Raw genomic sequence first — 19,630 nt, 5'->3', positions numbered from 1 at the left:
GGATATTGAAAACTTGGCTGAATCGTGCACCAACAACAACCTCACATTCAACGTCACCAAAACTAAGGAGGCGATTATCGACTGCAGGAAGGAAAACCAGAGGTGTACGATCCAGTGATCACTGGAGGAAATCGTAATTGAATTCTTTGGAGTCACCAAGTCAAAGGACCTTTCCTCGACCCAACACACGACAGTGCCTCTACTTCCTCAGGAGCTTGCAGACGTTTGGTATGACATCGGAAACCGTGGAAAATGTCTGTTGATGTGTAGTGGAAAGCGTGCTGACCGGTTGCATCACCTGGGAAATTAATTCCCCCTACAAAAAGTAGTGGATACAGCCCAGGACCATAACCCTCCACAACAACGAGAACCTCTACGGGGAACGCTGCCGCCGGAGAGGAGCAGGTATCATGAAGGATCCACATCCCCAGCACATGCTTTGTTCTCATTGCTGCCATCAGGAAAGAGGTCTAGGGGCCACAAGACTTGGACCACCAGGTTCAGGAACAGCTGGTCCCCCTCCACCAGACTCAACAACCTCAATCCCAGGGACTCATTTCAAGATTCTTTTGCGCTTCATTGATTTTTTTCCCCCTCTCGGTATTGTATAGTTTGTTTACATGCGTACGTTGAGTATGGTTTTTTTTTTACACTACCAAGTGGTAATTATGCCTCGCCCGCTGGAAAAAGAATTTCAGTTTTATGTGATGTCATGTATGTATGAAATATTTATACGAATATAAATCTGGAATTAGAATACTGAAGGCACCACTCATTAATAAGACATCCTGTCCTTGCACTGTCTGCACTGAGCTTTTACTCTTCCACACTACAATCTGCACTTTTGTTTTATTTTGACTTGCCTGGATAGCACACCCAATCACATTTTTCACTGTACCTCAGTACACATGACAATTACAAAGATTTCTTCACCATTGACCGTGAAAATACTTCTTTTCACAGATTAGTTTCCTCGAAAGACATCAGAATACGTTTGCAATATCTTGTACCACAGTTCTCCTGCATTGACCATCAATTTGATGATTGGGGATGGACTAGGGCAGATTGTTGTTCCCTAACCAATGCAGGGATCAAAAATGGGATCTTGCGTATATAAAGATTTCCGTACCGCACCATCCAACACAATTCGGGAAGTTAAGAGGCGGCTTAATTTAAAATTCTGAGGGGAATGAGGAGTAATTGGAGAGAAACTACTTCCACTCTTTCTGGAGACCGAGCCGAAGGTGATGGATCACGACAAGAGTCATGACTGAAAATTTGGAGACATTGACAAGAGGAAATGGCCTCCCATTTCGCCTGTGAACACTCAGCCACATTTTACACCACAATCTCTTCACTGCTCTTGCTTCACTTCTCACATAATGAGCCAGACTACAGTCAATGTCAATCTTCAAGGAACAAGAGGAGAATCAAGGAACTTGCGCTCTGGGGATTGACCCTTGGCCTTGCATGTCCAAAGCAGAGCTCAGTTGGCTGGGTGCGGGGAATGCATGGGTGACGCACAATAGGTTAAATGGGTGCCCATTAACACCAGAGTGTGCTTCTGGAGAAGTGCCACCTCCAGTACGCCAGGTTCAGCCAGTTAGGTGAAAATTAGCCAACGCTGTAAAGCTGCATAATGCTGCAGGCTGTTCTCAGGAACACAGCGAGAAAAACTGCTGGAAGATCATCAGCGCAAGAATGGCCAAAGTGAAAGCTGCCAAGTTGCTGGAGAGTTTGAGCTGAAGCTGACACAGGAGATCTGCATAGCCACTGCAAAGGCTTTGTGGAGAAGGACCACAATTGCCGAGAAGCTGGGTCCTGCATAACGACCTCGCAGACATTTCACTGACGTAATTCTACGAATAATGTTAGTAATGGTGCCACATTGCAAGAACATGTACTGAAATGCCTGTATAATAAATGGAGAAAGTTACAGGATTTAAGATAAATAAAGTATATATTTTAGAAAAAATAACTAATTCTGCTGCTTGCATCTCAACCTTAGTCAGCCTTGAGCAAATTTAAGTTCTTGGGAATCACCATCTTGGGCCCAACACACCAACGCATTATGAGAAAACACGTCAGCACCTCTACCTCCTCAGGCATTTGTGGCAAATTTCTACAGAGGTGTGGTGGAAAGTGGGCTGACCGGCTGCATCATGGTCTGGTACGGGGACACCAATGGCCCTGAGCGTAAAGCCCTCCAAAAGGTTGTGGACATCACAGGCTCCACTACATCAACATCGGAGAGCAGCAGCAATCCACAAAGACCGTCACAACCCAGCACATGCCCAGTTCTCACTGTTGCCATTAGGAAAGAGGTCGAGGTGCCACAAGACTCGCACCACCAGGTTCAGGAACAGCTGCTGCCCCTCCAGCCCTCAGAAAAACAATACCCTCAGGACCCTCTTCAATCTCTCCTTTCTCACCTTAAGCCTAATCTCCTCCAGTTCTAAAATGTCTACCTTGGTGGAAAAGATCCTTTGCTTCATCCATGCCCCACACTATTTTGGAAACCTCTATTAGGTCACCTTTCAAGAATGCTATACTCCAATGGGGAAAAAAAAAACACACAACCGATCGAACCTCTCCCGACAACTCATCTACAACTTTACTGATCAACTCTGCATCTGTCTATATCCTTTGGTAATCTACAACTACAGGCTTTTTCAGTTCCTCTTTCCTCAGTTATTTAATATCCAAGTTCTGGAAACCACAATAACACAAATAAATGTGTGTGCAATGCTTAAATGGCAGTAACCAGCATTCAGAACTCACAAAATAACATTTTATTGATTAAACTGTTTATGTCAGGATCTGCAACAGTCCTGGTTACCTGCTCTTACATTAAGTTCTATTTTCAAATTATATTGAATGATTTTACAGCTGTGCAAAGGGATAATTCAGTTAAGTATTAGAAGATGCAATGAAAGAAAATTATTTCCTTCTTGCATTCTCCGACACCCATTTAGGATGTTAATTGTTGGTTGACGCCACGATCTGGTTCGGCACTTCTACATCCCATAAGTACTGAAGAAGTGTAGTTTAAGAGGTAATACAGGATGCGCAGGTGAGAGAATTTTCCATTTGCTATCTGATGTGAAATCAAAGAGCTCCTAAAGCACAAAAGACCATTCAGCCCATTGAGTTCATACCAGCTCACAATAAATGTATTACCTCTTTTTTCCTCTCTTGTGGTATATTGTGCGAATTTATAATTTTTTAATACATTTAGACAGAGCATGGAAACAGGCCCTTCTGGTCCACGAGTCTGTGCCGCCCAAATACTCCAATTAACATATGCAGATATGAGGAGGATGTACAAACTCCTTAAAGACAGTGCCAGATTCGAACGCAGGTCACTGGCACCATAATAGCATCTTCTGGCCAAAATACTAAACAGGAAGGCCCCAGTTTAGATAATAACAGACCCTCTCGGCTCACGAGCCCGTGCTGTCCAATTGTCCTACACCTCCCGATGTGTGGGAGGAAGCTGGAGCACCTGGAGGAAACCCACGAAGACATGGGGAGAACGTGTCAACTCCTTACAGTCAGTGCCAAATTCGAATCCCAGTCACTGGCGCCGCAACAGCGTTCCACGAACCATGTCGAAAACACTAGCAGAATGTTGCCCTGACTGGAGAGCTCGATTTATTATGAGGGACAGATAGGCTGGAATGAAGGAGACAGAGATGAGGTTTTATAAAAATACGAGGGGCTTAGAGTAGGAGGATCCTGGGTTAGGGGCATAGTCTTTGGATTGATGTGTCGAAAACTAAAGGCTGAATGGGGAAAGACTTAAAATGGGTTTCAAGGAGCAAGGCTTTTCCAGAGTGAGTGGATTGAGTTGGCAGAAGAAATGGAAGAGGTGTGGACGACTACAAAGTTTAAAAGACATTTGGACAGAGGCAATGGATAGGATCTGTCACAGGGATTTGGGCCAAATGCAGGCAAAAGGGATTAGAGCAGCCATTCTCAACCTTGTTTTTTAGGCTCTGACCCCCTTCGGTCTCTGCTCAAAGTTTATAGTCCTCCTTCCCTGTGAAGCAGTCGTTTAGTTGATTTCTTCCATACTTCTCTTCTACCAACTGCATAAAAACATTAAAACTATTTTAAGATTTCAGTTCATTACCCCCCCCCCACCAATAAATTTGCTGTGCCCCCCAGGGGAGGGGGGGAGAAGCATGTGGTCCCCATTGAGAAGGGCTGGATTTGAGTGTACTGGTGCCCTGGTCAGCATGGACATTGGGCTGAAGGGCCTTTTTCCATGCTGTACAACTCTCATGAATCAGTGCTTTCCTCCTAGTTCTTGAACCATCTGCCATTGGGAAGAGCTTGGGAAATCCCATCAGTTTCCTGGCTTCAAATAGCAAGCAGTGTTTACAACTCCGCTGGGTTTACCTTCCAATTTAGTGATAGCCTGGGCTTAGAGACAGCCTGATTTTGAGTTTGACTTGGACATCACAGGCACACAGGCTGAAAGGCCTGTCCCTATGCTGTAATGTTCCAGATCGTGAAGATCGCTGACATCAAGTCAGCCCTCATGGCCAGTTCACCAGTACAAAGTTCTCAGAGGTGAAGTACTCTTCCCATTGCACTGTGCTGCCAGTTTAGCTTGATAGACTCTTAATGGGACACCAACTCTCTTGACCTTGCATGTCCAATATACATCATTGTGCACCTGGCAACCTCAGCACAGTATTTGAGAACTAAACTTTGCTGTCATGAAACCTGACAGGTTTAAGTTTAAAAAAAAACACTGCAGCAAAGTTTTTTAAAAATACAGCAAAACCCTTGATATCTGGCAGTTTCTGGTGGACTCCAAATGTGAATTTTCCCTTTGCATTTTACATGAATGGAGAACGGAAAGTTGCGCCAATTTCAAACTTCCATATATTTTACCAATTTAATTTCCGCGAATTTTTTTTGCTGGTTGCTTGAATTCCAGAGAATAGGGATTTTACTGCACCAAGAGAAAGCATACCCATCAAACAATAAATTTTCCTCATACAACACAAAATACTCAATGCTTTACTGGTCAGGCAGCATCCACAAAGATGATGCTTCAGGTCGATGAACCTTTCATTAGTTCTGAATCCACAATCCGAAATGTTACCATAACTCCCATTTGTTTCTCCACAGCTGCTGCACAACCTGCTGAGTGTCTCCAGCAATTTTTGGTTTTATTTCAGATTTCTGGCATCTGCATTTTTTTTTGGCTCTGCGATAAATCTTCCTCAAGTTTTAAAGAAATCCTAATTTTTAAACAGGTACTATTAAACAATTAGTACAACCTTTTTTGTGGAATTACACAAATCTCCCAAAAAAACAAAATCTGCCTTAAACCATTCATTTCCATTTTAATCAGCTAAAATCAATGTGTTTTTCTTCCCTTCAGTTATTAAAACATCCATTAGTGGTTTAGGAATCCATGCAAGCTGATCGTTTTTGGTCTGTGATAGCTTCTGCTGGTTACTGTATTTTCATAGTCCTGACAGAGAAGTAATCTCTGGGTGGCACGGTTCGTGCAATGCTGTTACGGTGCCGGAGACCTGTGTTTGAGTCCGGCACTGTATTGGGAGTTTGTAGAGTCTCCTCATGTCTGTGCGAGCTCCGGGTGCTCCGCTTTCCTTCCACCCTTCAAAATGTATGGGGGTCGTAGATGAATTGGGCACCATGGGCTTGTGGGCCAAAAGGGTCTGTTACCATGCTGTATGTCTGAATTTTTAAAAAAATGTCATCAGACATACACCTCATTGTTGAAGATGGAATAAGGATACTGATGCAGAACTGAATGTTATAATGGCTCACAAAGGCAGGGGGAGAGGGGGTCAGCTCAGGAACCAACAGTGTTTTGCTGGAAGAACAGTAGAAATCAGCAATAATCCCATTCTGTAATCAACATCGTCCCAGTGTTACCCAGTTGCTGCAACTCCCTCCAGCCTAGGGACTGCTGCAGCCCCTCAATCCCAACTTTCCTCGGGATCCCTGGATAATTACTTGACCTCCTCCAGCCTTACCTTAACCTGCTGAAGCACTGAGCTGTGCGGTTCCCTCTTCTGCCCAAACATCTTTCAGATGTTCGGAAAGATGGAAGCTGACCACGAGCCGGAGAACACTACAGCACAGAAACAGGCCCTTCCGCCCAATGAGTCTGTTACAAATTATCTTGTATCAGAACCACAACCCTCCATACACCTCCTATCCATGTACCTATTCAAACTTTTCTTAAATGTCAAAATTGAACTCTCATTCACTAATTCCAGTGGCAGTTCATTCCATACTTCCACCACTCTCTGCATGAAGAAATTTCCCCCTCATGTTCCCTTTACACATTTCATCTTTCACCCTTAGCCCATGTCTCCTAGCTCTTGTCACACCCAAGCTCAGTGGAAAAAGCCTTTTTGCATTTTCTCTGTCTATACTCCTCAAAATGTTGTCTTCCTTTGTCAAATCTCCCCTCATTCTTCTACACTCCAGGGAATGAAGTCCTAACCTTTTTCTATAACTCGGTTCCTCAAGATGTAAATCTTCTCTCCACTCTTTCAATTTGATGGATATCTTTCCTGTAGTTAGGTGATCAAAACTGCACTCAATACTCCATATTGGATCTTACCATCTTCATGACAGCCCAAATCCCTCAATCAACTGCTTCGGTATCAAAATGTGCAGCAAGACCTTGTTAACTGCTGTTTTTATAAAGTGAAACTATAAAACGTTGAAGATTCGCTATGCACCTAGGCCAAAGAGTAAACAGTAGTTGAAGGACCTTGGCCTTGATTGGTGGGGAGGACAAGGCACATTAGCAGCAAGAGAAGAGGCAAAAAAATGGGATCTCCCCCACTTTCTCAGCCAAATACATCAGTATCAACTGGACAGCCATCAGTTTGGCTCTTTACGACAACACTATGTACAAATGCGCTAACATTAACATTGCAGTGGGTTGCATACAAAGGGGCGATAAGTCAGCTTAAAGGAGGGAGATTGAAACTTGACTGAATGGTGCACCAACAACAACCTTGCACTCAATGTCACCAAAACCAAGAGGCTGATTGGTTTTCCAATCCTGACATTGGTTTTCCTATCCTGACGTCAACAGAGGTATATGATCCAGCGATCAATGGAGGATCAGAGATGGAGAGGGTGACAAAATTAAGTTCATTGGAATCTCTATCTCAGAGGTTATTTCCTGGACCTAACACATGAATACCATCATGTAGAAGGCACGTCAGCACCTCTACTTCCTCAGGAGTTTGCGGAGGTTTGGTATAACATTGGATACCCTGGCAAATTTCTAAACCTGTGTGGTAGAAATTGTACTTTCTGGCTGCATCATGGTCTGGTATGTGGACACCAATATCCCTGAGCAGGAAGCGCTCCAAATGATAGTGGACACAGCCCAGGACATCACAGGCAAAACCCTCCTCAGCATCAAGAACATCGACGGGGAACGCTGCTTTCAGAGAGCAGCAGCCATCATCAAGGATCCGCACCACCCAGCACACGCTCTGTTCTCACTGCTGCCATCAGGAAAGAGGTGTAGGTGCCACAAGACTCACACCACCTCGCTACCCCGCCCACCATCAGACTCCTCAACAACAAACTCAATCAGGGACTCTTACTTTGGCACGTTAATTCTTCCCCCCACCCCCTTGGTATTGCACAGTTTCCTTACATTTCTTTCCTTTGTTTTACAATTCCTAAATTGGTAAATATTTCTTTACAGTTAACAGTAATTAGAAATTCTGCCTGGTCCACATGAAAAAGAATCTCAGGGGTGTGTGTGACATCACGCAAGCAGTCCGACAATAAATATGAACTTTGAAAACTATCATCCATCCAGCTCACCAAGCAGCTTTGTAGCAGGATTGCCACCCTCCTCATGTATTCGTACCCAAGATCAGGCAGGAACACACTACAAGAAGCTTGAGGGGCCAACCCATCCACCTTTGTTCTTCCCAGAAGTGGGAGCAATAAAATGTGTAGCTCAGTTAACAACCTCTTGCTCATTCTTTAGAATCAGCTTGATTGACCTGGGGCTGCAGTGAACAGCCGTGCCTGAAATTGTCTTTCACTTGCCGCTTGCTAAAACCTTGGGAAAATCTGCTTTAATTGGATTTTTAGCGTAGATTTGCACTCCCGCAAAATTAGACCATTGTGAATAGCAGAACCATTTCCAAATGTAAGAGCTTTAATTCTAAAAATGACTCAAAAGACTCACAAGATGCAATAATGGCATTTTTTTTTAAAGATAGCATACGGATGGTTGGTGCCATGCTAGTCCAGTGCCAGAGACACTGGTTTGAATCAGACACCGTCTGCAAGGAGTTTATATGTCCTCCCCATGTCGGTGTGGTTTGCCTCCAGGTGCTCTGGTTTCCTCACACCCTTCAAAACGTACAGGAGTCATAGGTTAATTAGGCGGCACGGGTTTGTGGACCAGAAGGGTCTGCTACTGTGCTGTGTGTCTAAATTAAAATACCTGTACACTAAGCAGATTCCAACTTTTTGCAATGATTGTCTCCCCAGTTGGATCAAATCCCAAGCTCCTTCATGGGAAGGTCCTCAGGATAAAAAGAAGTAGTTTTATTGGCTTAAAGACTTTGGAGATCAGGAGCATATTACCAGAGGAGAAGTGGACTGACCCCTTCTCCCCAAAGATTATGCCGATCTCCAGCTTCCCTGCATTCACTCCAGAATCCCAACGTCTTCGGCCCAGAGAGTGCAGCAAGGGTAGCCTTTAACAACAACATTTATAAAACAGCAGAAGCTGGAAACCAGAAATGAATCAGAAAATACAGGAAGCACTTCAGCATGCAGCACCCGTAGGAACAGGAACAGAGGCAGGTCAAGGGTCATTGTTCCTGCTTCATATTTACAGCAGGTATTTTTGGGGCTGTTTCCTACTGAACACCAGCACAGACTCAACTGGCAGCTTTTATCTCAGTCAATTGATGGTAAAATAAAGTACGAAGCTTGACAGCCAATGTCTCACTCTGAGTGGACTCTGATCACAAAGGGAGGGCACTCGTACCACCCCTCCATCAGCTGCCTTTGGCTCAAGCGCCAGGACAGCATCTCAGATTTATTGTTAGAGTCCATGCATAATATCACAGATTTTGTTTCCTGCCGGCGAAGCAGAATGACCATTTACTTGTAGTGCCAAAAAAAACTATACTCAATGTACTCACGTAAACATAAAGAAGTACAAATAAACTGACTGTGCCATACAGAGAGGGGGAGAAAAAATGTACTGTGTGAAAATAAGTTTTCTTAAACGAGTCTCCGAAGGTAGAACACGCATTTTTACTCTCGTGAAGGCAGTTGAAGGTAAATGGCAGGGTTCCTGCGATCAGGATTGGCCACTGATCCCATCGCCTCGTGGTGATGTGCGCACTAACTCCTGTTGGGTAAGATTGTGAGAATGTTCAAGTTTATCATCTGCATCAAATACAACCAGATGAAACAGCGTTTCACCAGATTACTGTCCACATACATGGACAAAATTTAAAATAAATCTAAACAAATATTTTAAATGATCTACTCAGTAACAAGATGCAGTTCAGTCTCACAGCCTGAGGGAAGAAGCTGATTCCCAGCCTGACAGCCCTGAAGGGACTGTCTGTGGACAAACTGCGGGTGGAATTTGACGGCCCATATTGGAAAAACTGAATGTTGGCTGTTCTTTACTGTGAAGTGACAATTTGAGGTGATTCATCTCTTCTGCCTCACTGTAATTTCTGAAGAATCCGCGGAAGATGTGCACAAAACAAACAGAACTCCAACCTGATCAGTCCAGGGTTAGGAATTAAATCATCACAAGCTCATGGAATCCCCTCCCTCACTGCACCACGAGGGTCATGCGAGGAGAAATTAATAGTGCTCCTTCCCCACCTCCCAAGTACGAGAGCCCAAAACTAAAATGATCCCTGAAAGGATTTATCTTCACACAAAACAGATTTCAAAAGCTATCAAGTAAACGCCAGACAACAGACGTCCACAGGAGAACACGGCTGACATTATCTTGCTATACCAAGACAGATAAGCTTTAAAACTTACAACAGTGGAACCATTAGGGATTTTTTCTCAAAGAATAATTTGAGTTACATCTATATAACCACACAGAATGAACCAGCCACATCCATCACATATGAATACCCATTTGTTCCTTCTGTTGCCTCTCAATCAAGTAACCATTTCTGGAGGTTATGTGGAGGTATGAGGTGAATATCTCCAACTTCCCCAAGTTTTCTCCCATTGTCCACAAGCATTGCCTGGAATGGGCAGGTTGTCCTCGGAGGAGAAAGTTGGACGTATCAGGAAGATCCCGACAGGGTAGATGTGGAAAGGATGTTTCTACCTGGCAAGATATTAAAGGACCCATCCCACCCACACTCTCTTCTCCCCCCCCCCCCGCCCCCCTGTCAGGCACAAGACCAATTTTAAAGGACGTTCCTACCATTATCAGACTCTTAAACAGACCTCTCATTGGTTAGCTATGATGCCCTTGCACAGTTTCCAATCCCTGTGCTTTACCTCTGCAACACTACACCCTGAATTATATATTATTTGCAATACTTGGAGTATTTAAGTGGGGTGACAAAACAAAGCTTATTACCATGTCTGGTATGTGATAATAAATAATTCAATAACTCTGAGAGAACGCAGAACTCAGAATCACTTCAGAAATAAGGATTGTCCATTTATAACAGATTTGAACAATTTTTTTTAACATATAAGAGGCCATTTGAATTCTCTATTGAGGAAGAACTCGATACTTGATGAGAAAGAGGGTGAAAGGTGACTGCAGCTGACCAGGAGCTCAGACCATAATTAGATCTGCCATGATCTTAAATGGTAGAACAGGTTTGAGGGGCCAGATAGGCTATTCCTGCTACTTGATCAGGCCTTTCAGCCCAATGTGTTGGCTATCTGTTGCCCTCCATGGAGGCTGCCTGACCTGTCCAACTCCTCCAGCATTTTGCAGTTTCTCCAATTGCCCAGCATCTGCAGTCTCTCTTACTCATCTCCCCATTCATCTGCAAGACCAGAGTAGGTTAAAGAAAATGGGAAGACTGAAACAACCTTGATTTGGGACCGGGAGTACACCAACGCCAGGGAGTGCTGGGTGAAGGACTGGTGAGTGTTAGAAACACGAGTCAGAATTTAAATGAGTTCAGTTTTGCAGGACTCCAGCCAGGATTACAAAAAAAAACATTCAACTGTAGGGGCCACAAAGAAAAATAGCCATGGGATGGGAAAGGTAGTTGGAAGCTCTACCTAAATTTTTGACCTTCCTCCTATAATTTCGGAAGGATAATGCTACATTTAGATGCTTCTTGGCAGTGAAGCTTTTCAAATGGCAGGGCAATTTGCCCTTTAGAAGTTCCTTTTGTTTTGGATGAAAGGCCCAGCTGGCCTCTTCCAAATCGACATCAAAAGGTTCATGTACTGTTACAAACAAGAACAGAAAATTTAGCAGATTCAAAGCATCAGACAGACAACTAAATGGACCATTGGTTCACCATCAAACATCTTCTGATTGACTAGAAGTAACCACTTTTTATTCTCAGTGTTGCTATGAGAGTGGGTGCCTAATTCATTGTCTATGAGGAACCACATCCTGATCTCACTCACACACATCATACAGTATCTCCTTTCAGTTTACGGTGGATGAGTCGACATTTCAATCTCCCAGGGCAATTATTAATGCAGGGAGACTGTTTAAATGCAACTTCTGAAGTTGATGCACCATGTTTGTTTGTGGAATTCTCAATCAAATGGTTTGAAAGTAACAGCATTCAACACAAAAGCGACAAGGGCGAATGCGATCAGTTTTTAAAAAAGTTTGAAAGGATTTGGCAATCATGAATCAAAATCAGCCAGAAAAAAAATGGCCACTTTATTGCAGAAACACAACTGACTGCCAAGTGCCTTTGATTAGAAAGCATAGGTGAATGCTTTTTAAACAGGCAAAGTACAGCCCATTATCTGCCCGACATTAAAGTAATTTTGCACAGGTCAAAGGAGATAGCCTTTGTTCTCCAAGAATTCAAAATGAGTGGAAAAAGTTCAGGGATAGTAAGGAAATGCATTTCACTCCCCCCTCCCCCCAATTTACACCATTTTTGGTTTGGATTCCAAAGCCTCTCCCTGCCATTATTAAGTTGATGAAAACAAAATCAGATAAAAACCTGCAGATGCTGGAAATCAGAAGTAAAACAAAAACAGAAAATTCTCTCAACACTTGGGACAGGCAGAATCCATCCAGGGAGAAGTAAAAGTAACGCTTAGGGTAAGACACCTATCGCCAGGAGCAATAGGAAGAGCTGGGACATCAGGGCTCAGTTCCAAGATATCGACTCAGATTATTTTTTCATCAATGTTGCCTGGGCGTTTCCAGTCCCCCGTCTCCCCCCCACCCCACCCAATTACTCAAGTCAGCCCAAGCACAGTTAGTGCAATGCTATTACAGCACGAGCATTCCGGGTTCCAATCGGCATTGCCTGTAACAAGCATGTACGTTCTCCCCATGTCTGCGTGGATTTCCTCCGGGTGCTCCGGTTTCCTCCCACCATTGAAAATTGATCCCAACTCAGCTCAACTTCACAGATCGCATGGACCTTGTCCTCACATGCACATTTGACCAGGACATAGCTCCTTCTCGTGCACAGGTCTCTGAGGCAATCTATAATTTGCTTGCCTTCTTCAAGCTTTCTTTTCCTAAGGAATGATCTCTGTAATTTTCACTCAACAGAAAGCCAGCAGTGAACAACCACACCCCTTTCTGTAGCAATCAGCTGTAATTAGCTTTTCAAAAGGCTAATCCCTGCTCACCAACCCCAATCTTCCAAGAGAAGATTCTACCAGCCCAGAGTAGCGTCACTGGGGATTTCAATTCACAACGTGGGGTTGATTCGGCAAGATGCCTGCAAGTGCAAAATATTTCCTCCAGGCGGAACCTGCGCTTGACAGTTCAGTCGATAGAGTCCCTCCTGCTGGGATCCTGGAAGAAACCTCTCGCAAGTTACTGAAACTGATGTGGGTCCTTGAAACAACAGGAGGTGGCCAATATTCTGAAGGATTATTCCAAAGAAGCCACATTCTTGTGGTTAAATATGAGAATACAAAGAGAGAGAGAGATAGATTAAGTCTGTACCACCATCAACCATTCGTTAACACTGATCTTACATTATTGTTTTCTATTCTCCCTCAATCTCATCAACTCCCTCAGATGCTACCATTCACCTGCACATGAGAGGCAACTTGCAGGGGCCCTGCCAGCCCACATTTTTGGGATGTAGGAGGATATCAGAAAGGAAAATCATCCAGTCGCAGGGAGAATAGACAAAGTTCACATGGATGGCACCCATAGTAAAGAGTGAACTCAGGGATCAGTCCTACAAGGCAGGGGCTCCGTTAAGTGCACTATAGCGTTGCTCTTTGGTGGAGTGAATCGCGATTGATAAATTGCTTTTACTTCCCATACCTGAAGATTTAAGATTCCTTTTATTGTCATGAACATGTAATATTGCACAAAATTGCCTGCTGTAAGGCAGAGTTGGCACTAGTATCACCCGATGTCCCTTACAGTTCAAGGGAAACAAAAGAGAGCCCCTTCAGAGTCACTGAGTGTCTGCCCTCCCGCAGCCACGCACACTCCTGTTCAATTCGTCGGCAACCTGAGATCCACATCCAGAAATGTTCTGTTAACTTGGGACTATGTAAAATAAGCCAATGTTTTTTTGTTCCGAAATTGTACCTCACCTCCGTAATTTCTCATTGCATCTTTAATGAAATCACAAAGTTGGTGGAGGGACTTTCATTTCAGTATTGCAGAATCTAGTATCTGGAGTGTTAGGGCAGTCATTGTGATATTTGAGTGAAAAAAAACCACCATCTGGATGAGGAGGTGAGATCCATTTAATTGGAATGAACTTGCAAACAAAAAAGCTTGGAAATTATTGGTCAACAATCTGCACCTTCCATGCAACAACTTCAGCTTATTTCTGCACTCTAAAACCATGGTTGGTATTATACAACAATAAGGAACAAATCTTAAATTGGGAATTTATATTCTGAACATCAATATACCATTCTGGTTAAATTAGAAAAATCCTGCAGCAGTATTTGTTTTTTGATAACTGCCCCCAAGCAGCAGTTGAATATCCCACAGCCCTTCGGGGAAAAGGCAACTTGCAAATAAAATCCGACTCGATCTCGGCTCGTGGTTCTCTCTGCCAATCCATTAGCACCATCAAGCATTCAATAAAATTCTACTTTTATTCCACCCGCAGGCCATAATAGCTCCCAAATAATGTGGTATCTAGGTCAGATGCACTTCCTAATGAGTATGATTTCTTCCCTTTGGCCTTCATTCTCTAGATACTCTGAAGCCTGGATAACAGCCTTAATGAGAATGATTTGTGTTTTGGCAAGACCGCACGCAAATTCAACATAAACAATGTGGCGAGAATGTTTTGTGGTCACAGCTTCCAAAAGTACACCGCAGTAGCAATGACTGATAATAATAATTTTGCTGTCATATGCATTACACAATACACAAACACACTGGAGAAACTAAGCAACATCCATCAGAAGTAAAAGGCCACTACAGAAATGCTTCGGGCCTGAGCCCTTCGTCTGGGACATGGAAAAGCAGCTGGGCACCTGATTTATAAAGATGGGGGAAAGGAGTCGAGGCCAGCTAACAAGACATAACAAGTGGAGACAGGTGGGAGGGTAGAAGAGAAACAAGCTGAGAAATGAGGAGGAGAGAGTAGAGAACAAAGGACACTGTATATACCTGTGTAATAGTCAATTTTGGGGACCAATTATTTGGGTCAAATTTTTTTTTGGGGGGGGGGGAGGAGAAATCAACTTTTACATGGGTCATACTGCGGTAAGTGTCTGCACCATCCAAAGCATCGGGTGCTTGGATGAGCAGGATCGTGTGGCAAGCCAGGGCGTCAGGAGCTCCGGTGCACATACTGTGTTGTACATGATTGCTGAGGCAAGGGTTTGCGGTCGGGGTTCAGGTGGACAGGCGGCTGAAGCGAGGGTTTGTGGTCGAGGTGTCGGGAGGGCGGTGACCGTGGCCAAAAATAAGGGGGGGTGGGGGGGGTTGACTTTTTACACAGGATATACAGAAAATCCGCGATTTTTGACCCAAAGTGTGGGGGGGGGGGGTGGGGAGAAAGAGAAGAGCGAGGGTCAACTTTTACATAGGTCATATAGTAGCTCCCTGACAGAAGGGAACGGGGGTGGGCAACTGGAGGAATGAAGAAGAGGGGTAGAGAAAGAGAGAGATTACGGGAAAAGTTCAACAGAAATTGGAGGTTGATATTGATGCCATCTGGTTGGCGACTGTTGAATCAAACTATTACGTGTTGCTCTTCCAATTTGAGTGTGGTCCACATGAGGCCATGGGCATGTTGGTGTAATGATACGTGGAACTGAAAAGATTGGCCAGTGGGAGGTCCCTGCTGTTCCAGAGGACAGAGTGAAGATGATCAACAAAACGATGTACAATGCATTGACATTCTCATTTGAACAGGTACTTCATTTTTTTTAAAAACAGGACTACAAACAGTGCTTACAAATTGAATTTAAAAGACAATAAATCGATAGATTAAAATTATTCAGTTAGCCAAGAGTAAGAAACTAAAAGTAATTTTTCAGAATGGGCAACAAGATTGGCCTTATGAGAACACAGAAATACTGGAGGAACTCAGTAAGGCATGCAGCGTCCAAGGGAGAGAAAGGTATACAAGTGGCGTTTCGGGCCAGAGTCCTTCAAGATAGGACTAAAAACCTGAATAATGCCTGTTTGTTTTTTTAACCTTGAAGAAGGGCGAAGGGCAAAGGGCCAAAACGTTGGATATAATGTACATCTTTATCATCTATGAACGCTGTGAGTCCGATTGAGTTCCTCCATAATTTCTTTTTTTTTAAAACTACAATCACAGTGACTGCAGAGGTTCGTATTTCACCACAAATTAATGTGACAACTGCTATGGGCAAGCCGTGACTTTGGACTGACATTAATTTCCAAGGATGCACATTTTCCTGCAAGGTCATGGGCTATCAGGAACATTGTTCCTGACCATCTTTCCTTCTCCTGTTGCAGCAAGGCCAGTTGTACCTGAGCGGAGTTGAAATTGATCAGTCAACCTCTCCTATGGCCCGTTTTCACAACTTTCTAAAAGTGTGAAAGGGACACAAAGTATCCTGGGATAAAGTAGTAACTTTGTTGATTACGTTTTTGCACAAGATTAAAAGGGTACAAATTTTGCCGACCTATAAAAACCTTTATAAATGTCTAAAGGGCCGTGGGAAAGTTGCAATAGGAGAGAACGAAGGTGGATCTGCCATCCTAGAATTCCCTGTGGCAGAGAAACCCCTCGCTGTGCCTACAGCTCTTTCCCTGGCACATAAAATTTGGGAGGGTCACTCTTTCCCATGGTCTTTATAAATTACGTGCTATTGCCGCTAGGACTTTCCTACAGTATATATAAATTGTGTGGCTATACATTTCCAGGGTCTTAAATTATAAATGTTTACATCGGTCAGCACAACAACAGGAGCTGACGGGCACATACTGTGTTGTACATGATGCTTAATTATGTTATAATTAGGCAAGGTTAATTTTGTTTTAATGCAAGATGATAATACATTCGGGCAGGTCCATCACTCGATGCCTCCCTCAGACGTCACCAGTGGAGGATAAAATCCCCTATCCCTAGGGATGCCTTGTAATGAGTGTGAAAGGACACAGAGAACCGGTTAACAGTGGTTCAGTGTGAAAGGCAAAAAACCACTTCTTTAACCGGTTCACTGAACGGACAATCTACTGGTTCGCCAGCGTGAAAAAGGCTCGTGGTTTCGTCTGCCAAACAGCCAGGCATGGTATTAGTGGGAATACTGAGCAGAAAATACCCTTGGGGTTTGAAACCTGCCTCTATAACACAGCTGAATGTCTGACTTATGGCATTTAGCTCCTGCTAGTTTGGAATGTAAACCAATTCATTGTTGACACAATGTCTGGGCACTCAGATTTGACAGGAGTTTCTTTATCCAGCTGGGACTTTAAAACATAGCTCATAATGTCATAAAGCTCAAACCTTCACATTTTGGCTAGACTTCACCACACTGCTTTGCCAAATTTGGCATCCAGTGGAGCAAACTTTGCACATCTGATTCAATGAAAGAATTTTTGCTCATCTCCTGTCACTGTAAAAACCTATAGTTTCCAATAAAGTTTAGGATGGAGAATGAAGGCTAATGTTACACACAAATCAATCCTAATACATTTAATCATCCCTAATTACGTCTATGAATACATTCAAAGCCCATGCTAGCCCAGCAATACCCAAATAGGTACTCGAACTGAGACGCGAGAAAGTGCGGAGGGCTTCCTGATCGTGCCAGAGGTGTGCACCTGCAGCTCGAGTTGCTGATGGTTGGACTGAAGGTTGTGTGGCTGTGGGAGCATTGGAGGAAAATCCATAGACACGGACTCTGGAGACTCTCTTTTGCATCTCTTTCTCTGGCTGTAAGGAGCGCTGAGGCAATTTCTGCTCATGGTGAATCTTTGTTTGCCTTGTGGTTGATATTATTTTGCATAATATGATGTTTTCTGTTTTATTACAAGACAATAAAATAATCTTGAATGCTGGAGCTTTTCAGGAGACCAGGTAGCATCCGCAGAAAGAGAAATATAAGAAATAGGAGCAGGAGTTGCCCTCCGGCCCATCAAGCCTGCTCTGCCATTGAATAAGATCTTGGCTGATCTGATGATAGGCTCATCTTCACCTACCTGCCTTCCTCCTTCCCCCCCCACCCCCCAATAATCCCTTGCTATATAAAAATCATTTCCAAACTAGACTCACTGGGCAGTATTTCCATAGATTCACCATCCTCTGGGAAAAGCAGTTCCTCCTTATCTCCATCCTAAATCTACTACCATGGATCTTAAGACCATCTCCCTTAGTTCTTGCATCCCCACCAATGGAAGCAGCTTACCTACTCTATCTTGGTGGTTCTCAACCATTTTTTTTTTTAAACTCCATTCACACACCATATGAAGTAATCTCTTAGTAACCTCAAGCTCCATGGCATCCTGTGCCATAGGTGCTCTGTGGTTAGTAAGGGATTACTTAAGGTGGCATGGGAGTGGGAAAAAAAGGTTGAGAACAACTGCTCTCTTATCTATGCCTGTCATAATTTTATATATTTCCATAAGATCCTCTTTCTTTCATTCTTCTAAATTCCGGAGAGCACAGCCCCAGGTGACTCAATCTCACCTCGTAGGCCAACACCTTAATCTCTGGTCTCAACATGGTGAGTCTCCTCTGCACTGCCTCCAAGGTCAGGACATCCCTCCAAGTCAACATTTCCGCCTGAAATGTTCGGTCAGAGCTCTTTTGGAGCCGTAAAGTTAACCCCGTTTTTCCCTCTGTAGGTGCCGCCTGACCTTCAGCACATTTCCAGCAATTTGTTTTTTTCAAATGTTCAGTTTCCAATGTCTGCCATCCTTATGGTTTTCGGAAGAGAGGCCAACGGAATAGTCATCAAGAATACTTTGAAGCTGCCAATAGCTATTTAAAAGCTACAGTTATCACAGCTTGTTGCCAACTGAACTCAAAAGGTCATTGGACATATGACAGATTAAAATGAGATGCTGTCCCATCCATTATTCAGCGATTGCTTTCGTCAGAGAATAGATCAAAAGTCTGTCCCTTTTAAATGCAATACAGCTATTTTAATTGCCCTTTAATATTTGCGTTAACATTCTCAAAGGTTCAGATACATGAAGGAATTTTTCACCTCATGACATCACATTCCCACAACCCTCCCTTTTATCCAAACCTCTATCCTAGCTTTGAAAATGCTTAAAAGCTTAGGATAGTCAACGTAGGTCTTAAAGGGAAAATTTGACCTCATCTTGGGTAGAAAAGAGTAAGTAGTTATTCTGAATGAAAACACTGCAAACCTGCAAGACTAAACATTGCCTCAACTATGCTTCTCTGGGAACTTTCTCCTCAATTGAAGGCTGTGGGATCAAAAGCAAACCTGGAGGGACTCAGCAGATCAATGGAGAGAAATGGTCAGTCAATGTTTCTGGCCAGGAACACTTTGGGGTTGTGGGATTGAGAGTCTAAAGCAGAAAATATGAGGCTGCATACCTAGATTGAAGGGTTCAAGCCCGAAATGTTGGCTATGTATCTTTACTGTAATAAAGTGCACTGTTTGACTTGCTGAGTTTTTCCAGAAATGTGTTTTTACTTGAACCATGGTGTCTTCAGACTTTCTGGTTCTACTTCATGTTAAATCAAGGCCCTGTCTGCTCTCTTGTGTGGCTTTTTAAAGAAGAAAATTCCATAGTACAATTTTAGAAGAACAGTGATGTTCTCCTCGGTGTTCTGGCCAACCAACATCTTTCAACCAACGAGCATTAAATCAGATTATCTGGTCATTATCACATTAGTGTCTGTAGAAAGCAAGCTGTCTCCAATTTGACTCTAGTGTTCTCCATGAGAGAAACAACACTTCACAGTTGTAAGGGACTGCTTCCGATGAAAGGCACAATTAAAATGTTTCTTTCCTTTTTAAAAAAAAATCACCT

At 43.4% G+C, this 19,630-nt stretch overlaps 1 protein-coding gene across 8 annotated transcripts in view; it reads right to left on the bottom strand.

Annotated features, from left to right (window-relative positions):
• celf2 (cugbp, Elav-like family member 2) overlaps positions 1-19,630 on the bottom strand; it is a 303,877-nt gene that overhangs the window by 258,792 nt on the left and 25,455 nt on the right. The window lies entirely within an intron of this gene.

The sequence above is a fragment of the Narcine bancroftii genome, chromosome 13, assembly GCF_036971445.1.
Source record: "Narcine bancroftii isolate sNarBan1 chromosome 13, sNarBan1.hap1, whole genome shotgun sequence".
Classification (NCBI taxonomy): Eukaryota; Metazoa; Chordata; class Chondrichthyes; order Torpediniformes; family Narcinidae; genus Narcine; species Narcine bancroftii.
The sequence above is the reverse complement of the archived record's forward strand: the minus strand, read 5'-3'. Positions and strand labels throughout refer to the sequence as shown.